The 17,490-nt window shown below is 40.3% G+C and overlaps 1 long non-coding RNA gene across 2 annotated transcripts in view; it reads left to right on the top strand.

Moving 5' to 3' along the window:
- Positions 1–17,490, top strand: part of LOC134624356 (uncharacterized) — a 99,890-nt gene that overhangs the window by 16,550 nt on the left and 65,850 nt on the right. For both annotated transcript variants that reach the window (XR_010093513.1, XR_010093512.1), the window contains exon 2: positions 1,337–1,451. This is a non-coding gene — a long non-coding RNA (uncharacterized LOC134624356). The remainder of the gene's footprint in view (positions 1–1,336; positions 1,452–17,490) is intronic.

Raw genomic sequence — 17,490 nt, forward strand, 5'->3', positions numbered from 1 at the left:
ATCAGTACATTACTGAAACCGATTTATTTAGCCGTGAAGGGAAACAACTGAAAATATGAAATAAACACACATGTAAGCTAAGACTCTCTAAAGAAACAGCGTTGTTGTTGTTCTGCTTTTCATTTCACCGTTTGTTGATTCACTTGAAGAGCAAGTAACGTAATATGGGTCAAGTGATCAGTTTGATATCAATCTTTCGTGATAAACCGTCATCTTTACATCATTTGTACAGTACAAATGATTTGCTTTGGTACCTGGTCAAACTTCACTTCTCCTCTGTCTGTCCAGCTCCGTTTCTCTCAGCGCACTCACAGGCAGCAGCTGCCCCGCCCCCTCGCTCAGTCGCTTAGTGCCTGAGCTCGGATCATACCAATATTAGGGGGGATTTACGCACAGTCGTAAATTCCCACAGTGTGCACTACGTGCTTCGAATATTGTGTGTAGGTTTTTGTTTTATACAGTTGTCAGCCAGGCATCCAACTATGAAAAAATTACACTCCAAAAGACCCCGGGCTTCTGAAAAAACAACCCGGGCTTAAGCCCAGTAAGCCACCACCCCCCCCCCGCTCCGCCCCTGCCAACGTGTACGTAATAAGCTAATACTCCTGTGTGCTTTAGACTACAGTGTACGCTGAACACCTACTTACTGGTTTTGTCGCATCAGTCTGTATGGGACAAATAAAATAGTCTGTCTCTGAGTTAATTTGTGTTTCTCCTACAGCTCCGGTACGCAAAAAATGCGCGTGCTCTTTGTGAGCTCGTTGCCGGCTCGTAACCAGCGCGTTCTGCCGTTAAGGGCGATCATTGGTTAAATGTGATCATGTGACTAATGCAAGCGAGATTCTTTTATTTAGCAAAACTGTGATTAATAGTATATATTATTGTTGAGGGGCACAGACAGGACTCCGCACACCCACACACATAAAAAAAATTATATATATATATATATATTTTTTTTTAAAGTTACCTCACCAAAAGGGCACTTTGGGCACCCATCAGGAAAGGGGCGGGTGCTCAAGCCCCTCCAGCCCCCCCCCCCCCCCCCCCCCCCCTCCCTCTGCACGTGCCTGCAGTAGATGTTAATTAGTGATGGGATTTCCAGGTGATACATGTTTTCCTGGCTTCATTTGGTGAGTCCATCCAGCAGAGACGTGGAGACACAAAGACTGAGAGCTGCTGGACAGTTTCAGGTGTTACATTTCAGGTCAGGTTCATGTTTGTGCACTAGAACCTGATGTAGAAGTAGATATAGATGGGGCCGAGGAGCAGCTCTTTACTGACTTCTTGTGGTTCTACGTCCTTTTCCTGCTTAATGAAGTTCAGCTTTCTCCTGCAGGTACTTTGATGAGTCTTTTTCCGTCCTCATGACTCAGGACCCAACAACGTCGGTGCAGCACTGGACCTGCAGCCGTCTGTCTGAAGGCCTGAAACTCCTCCCACGCTGATCACAGGTGAGCATGTTGACCTTCATCGGCTGTTGGACAGTAAAGAACTTCAGCCAAACTCCACAAAAGAGAAAGAAAAGCTTCTGTACTATGATTCATATTCTCTGAGAGCAATCACAGATCCCTGCAGGGTGACTGAACACTCGTACACACTTCCAGCTGCACTGTGGAGGCGCAGTGATGGCGCCCTGCAAACATGAATGAACTCTGTGCAGTTTATTTACGCGCTGATTTATTGTCTTTGCTGTAACTGAAGTTCATATCTAGTCTCCTGAGCACGACCCCGGCGCTCTCCTCCTGTTACAGGATGTGATGTGTAAGATGGGAGTGGAAATGGCTGTAATACTCATGCCTACTTTAGGCCCCTCCCACAGGGTAGACAGAGAGACTGTGACATCATCATGTGACAAAACCTATTCTGTTAAATCTTTCTGCACTTCCTGATTAGTGACCTCATCATTTAGCACAGCCTCATTAAATCTGAAGTATTTAGATAGTTTACTCGGTCCTGTCCTCACCATCAAAGTTACTGGTTTGTGTCCTCACACATCTTGTTCCCTTGTTGGCCTCTGGGACGCGCTATCTTCTCACATCCAGCTTTAGAGGCCGTGTCTCGGTGCAGGAGATATCTGATCGTCTTTGTTGGTCTGCTCGCGCCCCTCTCGGGTTTCTGTCCTTAGCTTTTCTAGTTTCTGGATTCTGTCAGTGCAGTGTTGTCCTTCTCCTCTACGCATCAAACTGATTATACACATATACATGTGGATTGTAAGTGGGCTGGACGAGTGAAGCTCCTCTTTCTGTCGGTGCAAAGAAGTTTAACTGCACTTTTGATCCATGAGTCATGCTAATATAAAGGAGAGCAGCTTCAGCAGCACGTCTCAGACTGCCCATCCCAGTCCCCACGGGGTGAGAGGCGGGTGCAGCCTGGACAGGTCTTCATATTTCCCAAAGCTGTCCAATGGGCCAAATCAGAGTCTTTGTCCGGCCGATTCTGGTCCCCGGGCCTTATGTTTAACATCCCTGCTCTAGAGGATGCTGGCACTTTAAAAAAGTTTAGTGTTGCAGAGTTTTCATTGGACCTATAGGATGGTGGCCACATCCTGTAACGTAAGTCGAGCTAAGACAGCAGCACAGAGGCCGTTACACTAACACAGTCTAAAAATACAGTCACGAGATGGGGTTTACACTTACACTCAGTATCTGCAGCTGAAGGCCAGCATATCAGGGGTGAAGCTGGACTTTTGTTGGCTCCAGAGAAGAAGAGCAAAGACAAACACATCCTCTCTTCTTCCTGAATAAATCTCAGACGCAGCAGGAAGCAGCTGCTTGACGTTCTGCACAGTTACACGACTGCTCAGCGTCACAATGTCAGCAGAGAGCAGGAAGCAGGTGTGTGCTGGAGTCCTCACATATCACACCCGAGTGTCCGTAATGATAAAACAACAGTTATCCAGGTGTGTTACAGTTTAAAGAGAAGAATTTAAAATCAGCTCCAGTGAGGTGGTTGGATCTCATTCAGTCTAACTTTCTATTTCTTCTATTCACAGTTTTACATTTTGTGTCCTTTTGAGAGTTTTGTTCAGTTCGCTCCGTGCACAGTAGTCACAGTGTTGTTAAACCCTCTCACATATCACACATTGATTTATTATGCTGGACATTTTGAGACAAAGCTGGTGTGTGTGAAGTATTAATGATGTTTAGTGAACGTACCATCAATATGAAGGTGAGGAGAATGTGAGGAAGAGTCATGTTTCATTAAATGAATGTTTAAAGGACGGTTTGAGTTTTCATCCTTTACGCTCAGAGTCAATTTACGTCTGTCAGTCATATGCAGGATCCTATATGAATGCTCACAGAGCAGCTGATGGGAGGAATAATCAGGGAGTAAAGTTTTGTCTGAGCTTCTATATCAACACTGACGCTCATCAGAGGAACAAAGAGGCTGTGAACAACCGTGGACCCTGCTGCTCTCCACACAGCTCTGACACACCCTCATGAGAGCTGATTGGTCAGTAGGCGGGCTGGTCGTACCTGCTGATCACTCACCTGTTCCAGACCAGGCTGGGGTTACCATGGCGATATATATTCCACCTTCATTGTAGCACCTTCTCCTTTAGAATCTGAGTTGTGATAAGACACAAGTGTTTGGAAGATATTTTATTTATTATTTATTTGTTTTTAATTCTTTAGATAATATCATGTTAGTGACAGAATAAGAACCAAAATCCATTAAAATAACATCAACGTTCTGTCTGAGAGAACGAGGTTCTCGTCTCAGGTCTCACACTACATGGTCCTGTCCACTGACCTCTCAGTGCAGTGACGTCGTCCTGCACCCGAAACAGAGAGACAGCCCAGAGCATGATGGTCCCACCTCACTGCCTGACTGTGGGGACGCTGCTCTGTGGGTCACATCAGCATTTGTCTTCCGCAATGATATCTACATGTCTATGTAGGAAAAGTATTTCAGATGAATCTGCCCATAGACAGGGAACACAATTACAAAATATGAAATATGGATGATTATGAGCTGAGTGTTAAATCCAGGCAGGACATGATGTGCAACGAGTTTCACAGCCTGAGTCAATAAGTAATAATAATAATGCATTGGATTTATATAGCGCTTTTCAAGGCACCCAAAGCGCTTTACAATGACATTATTCATTCACGCTCACATTCACACACTGGTGGAGGCAAGCTACGGTTGTAGCCACAGCTGCCCTGGGTAGACTGACAGAGGCAAGGCTGCCATATCTCGCCATCGGCCCCTCTGGCCAACACCAGTAGGCGATAGGGTAAAGTGTCTTGGCCAAGGACACAACGACCAGGACAGAGAGGCCGGGGATCGAACCGGCGACCTTCCGGTTACAGGTGCCCTTCCCGACCGCCTGAGCCACGGTCGCCCTAATAACAATAAGTGTGTTATTGTAAGATGTTAGCAGAGCAGTGATTAGAGTGAGGGGGCGTGGTTTAGCTCTTTGGTCTTGCCCGAGGTGGTGCAGAGGGTGGAGTAGAAGAAAGTGTTTCTGTGGACAGGTGTGCTTCATCCACACATGAGCTGAGATCAGGTGTGTGTGTGTGTGTGTGTTGTAGCACATCTAATACTTTCCTCACTCAGGGACATGAACACACTTTGTATACAGCCTTTTTGATTTTGTTGATATTCTGTCTCTATTAGAATGAAACACCATAAAATAAGAGACTTTATTGTTTGTAATTAAACAGGAGTTATTCCCCCTCATGTAATTTAAGCTGTTGCTGCTGCTTTTATAAACAAAGCAAATCAGAGTTGGAGGAATTATGGGAAAGTTTGGAAAAACTTCTCCCAGCACATCGGTGCATCCGTTAAAACAGGAATTCACCATGGCAACAGAGTCATCTTCACCTTGTGATTAAAAATGTTTTTTATTTTTTAAATGGATTTATTTTGGTTGTTTGAGTCTGAAAAAAACTTACAGCAGCAGGCTAAGTGGGTAAATGTAGCGGTCACAGAGTCGTGTTCTGTAACTCATGTCGAAAAAATGTTTTGTATTTGCTAAATGCTTTTAGTTCTGGTTTATTTTGTTCCTGTATGACTGTGTGTGCGTGTGTGTGTGCGTGTGTTCTACAGTCACTTGTGAGGACACACAACCCAGCATTATGTCAATGAAGGTCCTCATTAAGTTAGCTAAACAGGGTTGTGTGTCTGTGTGTGTGTGTGTGTGTCTGTGGCAAAGTGTTTCTGTGCAGTGTACCAGGGGCATGTGGAAACGTTGTCGTACCATATGCACGAGGAGTGTGTGTGTGTGTGTGTGTGTGTGTGTGTGTCTTTTGTCTCCTCTGCAGGGTCCAGGATCAAACAGAGGACATCGGGAACAGAAGCAGCTCCATGTAACAAATATAAAACATTTTTTCGACATGAGATAGAGAACACGACTCTGTGACCATGGACGCACCGGTACATTTACCCACTTAGCCCGCTGCTATTAGTTTTTTCAGACACACACTCTTGTTTTCATATTTCAGAGAGGACATCTAATTGATATAATGCTTTTCCTAACCACTTACTCTCAAAACTGAAGACCTAAACCTAACCACACACACACACACACACACACACACACACACACACACACACACCAGTGCTCTCTACAGTCTCAGCTGACTGCAGGGACCCTGTAAATACAACATTTGCATCAGACTGAACGTCTTTCTGTGAAATAATGTGAAAAAAGTTGAGAGTGAAATCGACGTCACTCCCAGACTGCACGTGAAACACTGTGCAGCAAAAAGATTAAAGCAGCTGCTTTTCTATTGTTCATGTCGACAGAAGCCTCAAATAAATCAAATGTACACTCTGAAGATCATGAGTGGGTTTGTTTTCTTTCTTTTTTCACAGAGAGTAGTGAGAATCAAGTGTGAGCATGACTCTGTTTGTGCCCGTTCAGCCATGACTTAGCAGCTAAAGCAGGGGTGTCCAACATACGGCCAGCGGGCCACATCAGGCCCTGATACACGTTCATATGTCAGTTATTATCAGTGATGGGAATAACGGCGTTACTTTTTTCAGTAACGAGTAATCTAACTAATTACTTTTTCTATCGTTACAACGCCGTTACCGTTAATAACAAGAAAATGCGGTGCGGCCACTGTACTATTTTACGATTTTACTATTAAAGTTATTATAGTAATCATTTGTGGCCATTACAGCAGTGAGCTTGAACTCTGTGCCAAAGACTCAAGTTGCAGTTATTTATATTTCCTGTCACCTTAAATCTCCACTCAAAGACAAGTATCTCTGACAGTGTATATATAGATGTATTATATACAAGAGACAAATATTGTTCTTTTAATATGTTGGCATTACTAAATTTGGCTCAATGCTTACATATATGTGTAAAAAGGAAAACGTACGAGCTGTGATAACTGTTTCTGAAAAGAGTAGACTGATATATTAAATATTCCTTTATTGGGTGAGAAAATCAGACCATGTCATATTAAGTCCAGGCACGTGCAGAGGGGGGGGGCTGGAGGGGCTTGAGCACCCGCCCCTTTCCTGATGGGTGCCCAAAGTGCCCTTTTGTTGAGGCAACTTTAAAAAAAAAGCTGTAGGAGAAACACAAATTAACTCAGACACACAGACTGATGCGACAAAACCAGTAAGTAGGTGTACAGTACACTGTAGTCTATAGCACACAGGAGTATTAGCTTCTTACGTACGCGTTGGTAAGCTGTCTTGTGACAACTGACGAACTGAAACAAATGAGCGTGCTGTGTGTGTAACAGCGCGACAAACATTACCTGTCCTTTTATTAACTGCACAAGTAGTGCTGGTCATAGCTGCAAGCTCACTGGGTAAGGCTGTCATGGGTCTGTAGCATATTTAGTTTTAAAGTAAGTTACAGGGCTTTTCCTGCCTTTCTGGAGGGATTATATTTCACTTAAAACGATCTAATATGCATGTCCACATAATTATGCATTATTATAATTATAATATTTAAAAAACACACGCTGGATTTTAAAGAGCATACATTAAGAAACAGATTATATTAGATTTATATTTTAAACAAGACAAAATTTGGATTTTACAGCAGTAAAATTATTGTATCTCTACAGTTTAAAAATGTAATAAGCTTTCTGCCTGCACAGAGTGGATAGTGAAACAAATGGAATCATCATAAATACATTATTTCATATTTATTACTTTTTTCCCCTCATTGCTTTATTATTGTAGCTCTAATAATAAATAATAAGGGAAGGATTCTGGATCAGCACCATGATTGAAACTTGTGCCCATAGTATATACAGTATTCTGAAGAAGGTGTGTGTGCGTGCATGTGTGTGTTTTATGTATATGGATTTTTTAAATTATTACTCATGATATAACATTGTCCAGACATGCCTGGTAAGGACATGAGGAGGAAACAGTAGGAGCTGTGTGAGGCTACTAAAGGCAGTGCTATAACATTTTTCTGTCATCATTTTATTATAGATTAAGTGTAAGAGTTGTTAAGTGTGGATAATTAAATTATAGTTTATTGCAATAGCAAGTTGTGCCTTGTTCTCAGATAGACAGCAAGTGGAGAGTGATAGATGAGATGAGGGGATGGAAGGAAGAAGAGAAGCAGAGTGATTCACAGGCAGAGCCTAATTTATTTCTCACAGTTTTTTGTTGCCTTATGGCTCCAAGTGCTGACACCAATCTTTGCATTTTGTTTTTATCTCATGACACATGTTTAGTCAGCTACCATCTCTCCTATGAACTTTTTAATGTCTACAGTCTCAGGCCAACACAGCCCTGCCCTCCAGCACTATCAGCAACAGGAGCAGCAGAAACCCCTTGTTGGGTCTGTTCCCACAAACCCGCTAATTCTAGAGACTTATTGATCATGAAAGAAAACAAGACAGTCAGCGATCGATCGATTACTTGCGCAAGGGAGGCCTCATCTGTGTCCAGCACGAAACTGACCCCCAAATCCGGCCTCCTCTCGCTGCCTTTTATTGACAACACAGTTCACACAAAACAATAGTACCTCCCTCATAAACCCCCTTGGTTACAAAGACAAGGCACTGTATGCATATGTGTGTGTGTGTGTGTGTGTGCGTGTGTGTGTGTGTGTGTGTGTGTGTGTGTGCGTGTGTGTGTGTGAGACCTCCTGCTGGGCAGGACGCTTACATCAAAAGGACCTTCACAAGGATGTTGCCTATAATAAAAGACTACAGTCCTCTACCCAGAACCCCGAGAATCTGGGGAGGGGGACAGTGAAATTCCTTTTGTAGAGATGGTAAGCATAAAAATGACAAACGTTTAACAATTCACTCTAACACCCCTCAACAGCAACATTGTACCCATCAGGTAAAACATAGGCTACGTTTGCTTTGCCTTGTCGCCACCTTACAACAGTGGTATGATGCAGTCCCACATTAGATTCTTGATGAATGTGTGTTGTTGTTATTCAGCCTGGTTCAATGTGCCCCTTTTTAACTTTGAGCACCCGCCCCTTTAAACGTCTCTGCACGGCCCTGTTTAAGTCATACAGAATAGATATCAGAGCCTTAAACAGGCTGACTTCTGCTAAATGGGTCAAAGTGGGCAGAAAGTTTACAAACACATAACATCCTTATAGAATATGATGTAACACTATAGATCAACTTACAGAGGTCATGGTGATGGTGGAAGCAGGATCAGTTTACTCCATCCATTTAACCCATTCATCCTGTTGGATGTTTGTTTGTAATGATGACAAACTGGAAATAGAAGTTTACGATTGTTTTTTAAATGTCATATTTACTGAATTATTCAGACACTTATTTGAAGCACCTTCAGCAGGATTCACAGTATCAGGTGTTTTTGGGTATGATGCAACGAGCTTTGTCCACACCTGGATTTCCTGTCATTCTTCTTTCTAAATACTCACAGGCTCAGGCGGTGGGGGTCACATAGAGGTGGGCTCTGAGCCCTTTATCGTTTGCAGTCCTGATGAACAGGTTGCACTCTGATGTCTGTAGAGAGTCTGGAGAGAAGAGCGGTGAAAGTAGAAACAAGGAGAGAATACGTCTGTGATGATGGAGGTCAGGGGTGATTTATGACAGGAGGAGAGCAGTAAGAGTGAAGGGGAGTGAGACCTGCTGTGATGGTTTGCAGACGGCAGCACAGAGACAGGAGGAGCTGCAGGTGGCAGAGCTGCAGATGCTTAGAGTTTGGTTGGAGGTGAGCAGGATGGACAGGATTAGAAATGAGAACATCAGAGGGATCGCTCAGATCCAGCAGTTTGGAGACCTGCAGTCTGACTGTGTGATGGATGCTTTGAGGATGGAGCGCTGCTACTCTCCAGAAAGTGTGTGTCAAGTTCACACAGTGCAGAAACAAAGAGCCTTCACTTTACAACGTTATCACATGTTTATTGATCCATCAGAGCAGCTGGGAGGGAAGAGACGAGCTGAGCAGCTCCTGAACATTTCCTGACGCTGCTACAGAAACAAAGTTATTCATTATTCGTTTTATTATGAACAGATCTTTAACGTCACAGCTGTCTGAAACATGCTAACACTGAACCCTCACACAGAAAGTTTACCCCCCTTTTTATCTGATAATGACAAAGCAACGCCTGAGCCGTGATTCTCATGTTGGTTTGGAGAAAGTCATAATGTGCACCACATGAACAGGAGTTTGACTATATCATGTTTAAGATGATTCTATTTGGACACTTTGATGCACAGATGTTGTTTCTACTTTTAACTTAAACACAAGTGTTTCCTTCAACATTTAATGTGACTGTGAACATTTATTTTTGACCATTCTTTACATTTATGTAAATACAGTTTGACGGTGGATCTGAAAGGATATGAAATACAGGAAGGTCCACGTGTATGAGAACGTCTCTTCCCAGAATGAAGAACAGCATCAGGTTTACAGAGACCGAACAAAGATGAATGAAGACCTGCTGAAAACTGGAGACCTCAGTCTGACTCTGAAATACCCCACAGAGAGAGACACAAACACCTACACCTGCACTGTTTACAACAGGGAGGGAAACATCGTGCTGAAGAAACAAGTGCTGCTCACTGTCTGAAGCTGTGTCCCAATTCCTACGCCACATCCTTCGGAGGCTGCATTTGAAGGCCGATTAGGTCAAAGCCAGGTGACGAAGGCTGTCCCAGCTCGAAGGCTGCTCCAAATGCGTCCTTCATTTCCTCAGATTTGAAGGATGGGTCGGGTGTGTCCTTTGTGGCCCAACCTATCCCAGAATTCATAGCGCGGCCCAGCCAATTCCAGTTTTGAACAATGGCGGCAGCTGCGTAGTTTTAATATTACTCTTTTTGGGTTACAAAACAAACTTTTGAGATATTTTCAGACGAGAATGTAGCCGTGTAAACTTCAGATATCTGCTCGGTTTATTAAGACATCACATATTAGCGAAAGTTCTGTGACGCTTCGGAGGCATCTGTTACCCACCAGCTCGATAGCTGACCGGGAGGTCGAGGCTCTCTAGAGCCGGCGAGAACAGCAGACTCCCGGTGCATCTTTTCAGTGTTTCATTTGTTCCTGAGTAAATCGTTTTGGCTGAGATTAAGGTTAAGCTTCATAACATATTCACCACAGTTAAATTGAGAGGGGACAGCAGTAAAAACTCCAGTCTGTGCTCGCGTTGTCAGCAAGTCCGGACTTGCCGAGAATGCGAGTAAGGACTCGCGTACTTGAGAAATGAGAAAGGGCCCGGACCACACTTCAAATTTGGGGAAATGAACGGTGCATTTGTCGACCACATTTGGAGTACACCTCGAATTGGGACACCCTTAGTTGCGTCGCTGTGACGTAATCCATCTAAAAATGTGCACTACGAAGCGTGCGGTCGCTAGATTGGGAGAAAGCCGCTGATTGTCGCCGCAGTGATATTTGATGCTCCACAAACACTGATTTAATTGGCTAAAAATCATCTTTACTTGTTAGTGTAGTAAAGTGTAATGTAGTAATTAGTTATTATGGTTTCACAACATATCAGCACACACATGGGGCCTTGGAGGCAGCTGTGTTACTCAGAGGCTGAGGCTTCAACTTTACCTGCAAGTTAGACACTGAGGGTCTTGGGGGGGTGGGTGGGGGGGTGATCACTTAAGGGCGCCCGCCCCCCTCAATTTCTACAACACTCCAGTTTTGTTTGCATTATATTTTAGTAGTTTCTGAGTTGAGGAGAATAACGAGACATATAACATTCGATGTAGCCTCATTGTTGAGTATTAAGCACAGATTAAAGACGTTTAAACTGAAGAATCTCTGAGCAGATGGTGCAAACAGCGAACAGCTGCTGCTGAAGATGCTGCAGTCCTCAGGTTGGTGAGCAGACAGTGACACACAGACAGCTCGGCTGCAGTAATACTTCCCAGAGATAACACTGAGTCAGGCTGCACACCAGCTAATGCTAATGTAAAGTGGCCAGCACTTGTGTTGTTGGTGGTCACCAGGTTTGCTCACCTGCAGGGACTGTGGTTCTCTCCTCTTTACAGAAACTCTCTGAATCCTTTCAGAGGTTTCTCAGCTGCTCCCAGCTTCAGCTCCCTCCACAGGTTTTGTAGGACTGAGGTCTGGAGACTGATCCATGTCTCTGTGCCTTCTCTGAATCATTTAGGTCAGGGGTCTCAAACTTGTGGCGCGGGGGCCACCATACATATAGAAATACATGAGGGATTGGCTGTGTTAGTTGAGCGAGAGATTAAAAAACTAATGTGTACACTTATGTCCGCACTTTTATTTTGTTAAATACAAACAAAATGATGTCTGTCTGGACAGAAAGAGAGGACCAATGTGTTTGTTACGCAGTTCAATGAAAGGAGTCAGTCAGTTTAGAGGGAGGAAAAAAAGTTTGCAGTTTTGTCTTGTTATACAATAATTGAAATGTAAATACAAACAAAACGCTACATTTTCTGAAATATTTGTGCCTTTTTTTTCTTGTTTGAGGGGGGGGGGACGAGTGGGCTTACTGCATCGGTGCACCCACTAAAACATGAATTCACCATGGCAACAGAGTCATCTTCACTCAGAAGATACAGAAGTGTGTTTTTTTCTATTTTCTAAAAGGATTTCTTTCAGGAGGTTTAGTTGTGTGTGTGTGTGTGTGTGTGTGTGTGTGTGTGTGTGTGTGTGTGTGTGTGTCTGTGTGAGCACTGAGACAGTAATAGCTTTGGATTGGTTTGAGAGCTACATCATAATTGGCTCATTGTCAACAAACAACCTTTTCTAAGGAAGTCTTGAAAGTACACAGGAAGGATTCAAACACAGGGACCGAAATATTTATAAGTGCTTTATTAAAACCATCATCATCATCCTCAAGTATTTCCATCATCATGACGGCACGTTGCTTTAGAGCAGAGTCAGCACGTGGCCTGTTGGCTCATATTCTACATCATTGTGTGTCGCTGTGATTGTGCATATGATACGACTCTCACTGATATTGTGTTTAAACAAGCGAGCTGTTCAATTCTAAAGCTTTATTTGTCTTCATGATGGACAGCACCTCCACCTCCTGCAGGAGGCTGTGGAGGCTCTGAGAGCTCCTTCAGCAGTGACTGTCACAGCCACGGAGCAGCTCCTTCATCCTCACAGTCTCACACACACACACGCACGCACGCACGCACGCACGCATGCACGCACGCATGCACGCACGCACGCACGCACGCACGCACACACACACATACACATACACACACTCCAGAGCTCTCTACAGTCTCAGCTGACTGCAGGGACCCTGTAAACTCAACATTTACATTTTTGATGTCAGCAGCTGCTTTTCTATTGTTCATGTCGACAGAAGCATCAAATAAATCAAAAGTACACTCTGAAGATCATGAGTGGGTTTGTTTTCTTTCTTTTTTCACAGAGAGCAGTGAGAATCAAGTGTGAGCATGACTCTGTTTGTGCCCGTTCAGCCATGACTTAGCAGCTAAAGCAGGGGTGTCCAACATACGGCCAGCGGGCCACATCAGGCCCTGATACACGTTCATATGTCAGTTATTATTAATGATTAATATGGAGCTGAATCTTCAGCCCTGCTGGTCTCCATGCAGACAGAGGTGGGACCATGCAGCCAATCACATGCAAGGACAGACTGGGTCACACCTTTATGTTAAAGAAGGACAGCAAGTGTAATGGTACAGGCCAGTTACACAGAGAGACGGCAGCAGATTTAAATACAAGAGTGTCGAGAAAAAGTTAAGAAAGCAGTAAAAATTTAAGATAAGCATCTGTTTGCATTTCAGTGATGTTGGAGACACAAAGCTGAGTGAAGAGTTTAAAAAGCTGTTCTCCATTGTAGAGACAAAAGCTCTCTAACTTGTCCTTTAACCTCATGTGTTCTCCCTGGTAGGAGCAAATACATAAAAATAAGGCTTTTGTGAAAATACTGAATAAAAAATAGCCTCTGTTAAAAGTACTAAAGTTACAGTTCAGAGTTGAATATTAGATTAAATAAAGTTTATTCAAAGTTTGAAGTTTGATTAGCAGAAATGTGAGCATGTAGCACAGAGCTCACGCTCAGAGTCTGAGTGAGTCTCACAGGCTGAATGTGCCTTTAAAGCTCTTTATAATAATTAGACATTACATTGGGGAAGGCTGTAGCTCAGTAGAGCGGGTCAAAAAAACGTAACACCCCTGCTTGTGTCAAAATTTGATTGATGACCCTAGCCTTGACCTTTTGACCCCACCGGAAGTACTCCGGAAGTGTGTAATATGATCCATAAGCGTGACACCTGTTGTGAAAAATAAAAAAATGTTTTCTTCCTTAGAGGGAGGGGGGGTCTGTTGAGGGAGGAGAACAAAAACAGAGAGGGGCAGCGCACTATGCGCAGACAAGATGGATCCTTTCATTCTGCAGCCGTGCGTTCCTGTGTACTTGGACGGGGAAGAGATCTGGGGATCAGAGAGGGAGGGGTTCCTGAGACATGGGGGTGACGCATCAGATTTCTGTTGAGTCAGTGCTGTATAGAGAGACAGAGCAGCAGTTAGTTTTCCACAGACAAACTCATAGTTTGAATGTTTAAATATTATGACAATTTTCTTAATAAAGAACTATTTCCTTTTTTCAATAGCGGATGTAATTTTACTTTCTTATATTACAGGCACAGTAAAATAAAAAAACTTTAAGATTATCTGACTAGTAACGGATTACATATATATATATATATATATATATATATATGTAATATATATATATATATATATATATATTACATATATATGTAATATATATATATATATATATATATATATTACATATATATGTAATATATATATGTAATATACATATATATATTACATATATATGTAATATACATATATATGTAATATACATATATATGTAATATATATATGTAATATATATATGTAATATATATATATATATATATATATATGTAATATATATATGTAATATATATATATATGTAATATATATATATATGTAATATATATATATATATATATATATATATATTACATATATATATTACATATATATATATATATATATATATATTACATATATATATTACATATATATATATATATATATATATTACATATATATATTACATATATATATATATATATATATATATATTACATATATATGTAATATATATATGTAATATACATATATATATTACATATATATGTAATATACATATATATGTAATATATATATGTAATATATATATGTAATATATATATATATATATATATATATGTAATATATATATGTAATATATATATATATGTAATATATATATGTAATATATATATATATATATATATATATATATATATATATATATATTACATATATATATGTAATATATATATATATATATATATATATATGTAATATATATATGTAATATATATATATATATATATATATATATATGTAATATATATATATATATATATATATATATATTACATATATATATGTATATATATATATGTAATATATATATATATATATATATATATATATATTACATATATATATATATATATATATATATATATATATATATATTACATATATATATATATTACATATATATATATATATATATATATATATTACATATATATATGTAATATATATATATATATATATATATATATATATATATATATATATATATATATATATATTACATATATATATATATTACATATATATATATATATATATATATATATATATATGTAATATATATATATATATATATATATATATATATATTACATATATATATTACATATATATATATATATATATATATATATATATATATTACATATATATTACATATATATATATATATATATATATATATATGTAATATATATATATATATATATATTACATATATATATGTAATATATATATATATATATATATTACATATATATATTACATATATATATGTAATATATATATATATATATATATATATATATATATATGTAATCCGTTACTAGTCAGATAATCTTAAAGTTTTTTTATTTTACTGTGCCTGTAATATAAGAAAGTAAAATTACATCCGCTATTGAAAAAAGGAAATAGTTCTTTATTAAGAAAATTGTCATAATATTTAAACATTCAAACTATGAGTTTGTCTGTGGAAAACTAACTGCTGCTCTGTCTCTCTATACAGCACTGACTCAACAGAAATCTGATGCGTCACCCCCATGTCTCAGGAACCCCTCCCTCTCTGATCCCCAGATCTCTTCCCCGTCCAAGTACAGAGGAACGCACGGCTGCAGAATGAAAGGATCCATCTTGTCTGCGCATAGTGCGCCGCCCCTCTCTGTTTTTATTCTCCTCCCTCCACAGACCCCCCCTCCCTCTAAGGAAGAAAACATTTTTTTATTTTATTTATTATTTTTATTTATTATTTTATTTATTTATTTTTATTTATTATTTATTTATTTTTATTCACAACAGGTGTCACGCTTATGGATCATATTACACACTTCCGGAGTACTAGTGGGGTCAAAAGGTCAAGGCTAGGGTCATCAATCAAATTTTGACACAAGCAGGGGTGTTACGTTTTTCGGGTCATCTACTGATCGGAAGGTTGGTGGTTCAATCCCTGGCTCCCCCTACTCTGCATGCCAAATATTCTTGGGCAAGACATTAACAGTTTTCTCTGGTGCGTCTATCGGAGTATGAATGTGTGTGAATGGTAGTTAGAAAGCACTTAAAGCATAGAAACAGTGCTTGTGTGAATGTGGCACGCTTTGAGTGCTCAAGGAGAGTACACATACATAAAAATCAGTCCGATTATAATTGATTATTTTAACTTGTTTGATCTGCTGCTCACAACAATCAAGCACAAGCAGACATTTTGAATTTTCATAGTTTTACAGCTTTTCTTGCAGATACAAATCTCACTTATTCATAGTACACAAAGTCATTCAGCAATAAAATATTAAAGACAGAAAACCTTTTTTCACTTTATGCTATAGAAACTTCAGGTTTTTAAGACTAAAGATGAGCTATGAGAACTTTTTCTGTCATTTTATTTCTGACAGTTTAAAGAGTCGTGCTGACAGATTTCTGTCATTGTCACTTTTTCTTCATCATGTAGAGAAGCAGTTAAATATGTGACAGGAAGTTTCACTGGTCCGGCCCATTGAGGTCAAAGGGGGCTGTATGTGGCCCCCCACGTAAACTGTGACGCCCCTGCTGTGAATCATGGAGTACAGGAACTGTTAACGCTCTAGCGTAGCATCAATATATAGAAGAGCAAGCATGCCCAGTCACTGACGACACGCTAGCTGTGCCTTCATTAGCTGTTCATGTGCTACCTGCTGATTGTCGCTGCAATGATATTTGGTGCTCCACAAACACTGATTTAATTGGCTAACAGTCCTGTTTATTCGTTAGTGTAGTAAAGTGTAATGTAGTAATTAGTTATTTTGCACACACATGGGGCCTTGGAGGCCAGCTGCATTACTCAGAGGCTGGTGGGTGGGGCTGCTGCACTCATTCACCCCGTTGCTGCTGCCTGCCTAAAGCCCCCCCCCCACCACCACCAATTTTTACAACAGTCCAGTTTGAATCTCATTATATTTTAGTAGTTTCTGAGTTGAGGAGAATAACATGACATATAACATTCGATGCAGCCTCATTGTTGAGTGTTAAGCACAGATTAAATAAAGACGTTTAAACTGAAGAATCTCTGAGCAGATGGTGCAAACAGCGAACAGCTGCTGCTGAAGATGCTGCAGTCCACAGGTTGGTGAGCAGACAGTGACACACAGACAGGTGGGCTGCAGTAACACTTTAATACAGGACACCATCAACAGTAAGTCCATCACATAGTCACAGAGTTATCACAGTACAGTCACAGGAACATGGTTACAACATGACAGCAGCTGCTGAGCCAGGCTCCCTGCATCATCCAGACAAATAAAAGCAAACTATAAAGTGAGGCTGGAACCCACAGCACTGATGCTTTTCTCTGTCACATGTCAGTCTCTTTGGACTTCACGCTGCTGAGTTTAAAGACGTATGAAATGAGCCTCCACCCT

Source organism: Pelmatolapia mariae, linkage group LG3_W (assembly GCF_036321145.2).
Source record: "Pelmatolapia mariae isolate MD_Pm_ZW linkage group LG3_W, Pm_UMD_F_2, whole genome shotgun sequence".
Classification (NCBI taxonomy): Eukaryota; Metazoa; Chordata; class Actinopteri; order Cichliformes; family Cichlidae; genus Pelmatolapia; species Pelmatolapia mariae.